Below are 1,722 nucleotides of genomic sequence, written 5' to 3' on the forward strand. Positions count from 1 at the left end.
GTCTCCAGGGGCATCCTGGGTTTTGTCTTCCTGCACCGTCTTTGCTTCTTGGGCCTTAGCCTTAGGCCCATTAGATGTCCGTCTCCAATCTTGGGCCGCGGTGCTTGTGAAGGCTTCTCTTTCTGGCGAAAACAGCAAGGTCTCCGCCTGAGCCGCTGGTGCCTCTGCTCTCGCTTCTGCGCCTCCGCCCGTGGACTGCTTCGGACGTCTTATAGGATCGTGCTCAGGCCTCCGCCTAATCGCCGGTCTGCGGCGAAGGCCTTCCTGCAGCCGGTGGAGGCTTTCCAGGTTTGTCCCCAAAACGCGCGCGGGGCCTCCGCTTGCTTCGCTGGGGTCTCTGCACCATCTCAGGCTCCATGTGAAGGCTTTATCTAGCGTCCCTGCAAAACATCCACAAATGATCCAATGGTATTAGCTTATGTTTACTTCAGCCTCCGCTACTCGGGTATCGGTGTTCCAACACATATATATATCATATGCATGAGTTCATGACAGTGGTAATGTCCAAGCCTTGGTACCATCTACCTGCTACAGACTTGCCTTTTTTGCAAAAAATTTGGGTTGGGTTTTTGTAACTCCTACAATCACTAAGAAAATAAACTATGGCATTAGATTGGTTTCATATATTTGTCAGGAAAACTCCAAATGTATCAGATTATTTTTCTGTAAAGTTTGCAAATTCATTTAAAATTCAGTAGACGCTTTAGTTTTGCATGTTTATTTTTTTAAAAAAACTTTTGGGTCTTTGGTGTTTGTGTCAGGTTTCATTTTCGTACCAACTTTCCTGAAAGTTTTTAATGTTTTGATGAAAATGCATCAATATCTCACAATATTTGTTTGGTTGCTGAATTCTTTGGGTCATTAGTTTACTCACCAATTTTTCCTTACCACCTGATCAAAATGTTTTTTTTTGAAAATTTTTTCATGATATATACAGGAATAAATTTCCTGGAGGCGTGCAGTTACTCAGGGTTCAGGAATCCAGTTTATCTTTGCCCCTCGTAGCACATTATATGGCTTCCTTTAGTTTAAGATAAGAATCTCCGGTGGAGATTTTGCTTGCTTTGGAATTTTAAATCTATCCCAGCCATCAGCTAGCAAGGAGGTAATGGATTTACTATTTGACTTTTTTTATTTGGACCATAGCTTTTTGGAATCCTTCTCGTGAATTAGGTATTTGAGGCGAGTATTTGCTTCATGTGGCAGGCACACATGTATTAGATGTAGCTTAATGAAGTAACTAAAACCACCTTTTGTCGGTCGAGCATTTACTCCTTGCCTTACAAGAGAAGGGAAAGAGCTCTCAAGCCAATGATTCAGCCTCCAAACAAAGAGAGAACCTGAACAACAAAATCGGGAGACGGGAGAGCCTCCAAGATAGAAGAGGAGAAATAAAGGGAGAACAAGGTGGTTGGAGAGGAGAACAACGAAGAGATCAAGTGAGACTCGTTCTCAAGATTGTGAAGCGCTAGGTCCGCAACTTTGGTGCCTCCAATCTTTTCATCCATTTTTGGTGAGGTCCTTCGATTCCCTAAGCTAGCAACACAAATATTATTGGTGTTTTCAGTGTATGAATGCATCTTATTGTGTTTTCAATTTATGTGAATTTTTGGTGTTTCCCACAAGCTAATAGTGGAAGGGATTTGTCTCGCTTGGTTTTGTGGTTTTAGCCCAATTTTTGGGGTTTCACTTCGAGAAACATGACATTCTGTGCGGAATACG

The sequence above is a fragment of the Miscanthus floridulus genome, chromosome 10, assembly GCF_019320115.1.
Source record: "Miscanthus floridulus cultivar M001 chromosome 10, ASM1932011v1, whole genome shotgun sequence".
In the NCBI taxonomy this organism is placed as follows: Eukaryota; Viridiplantae; Streptophyta; class Magnoliopsida; order Poales; family Poaceae; genus Miscanthus; species Miscanthus floridulus.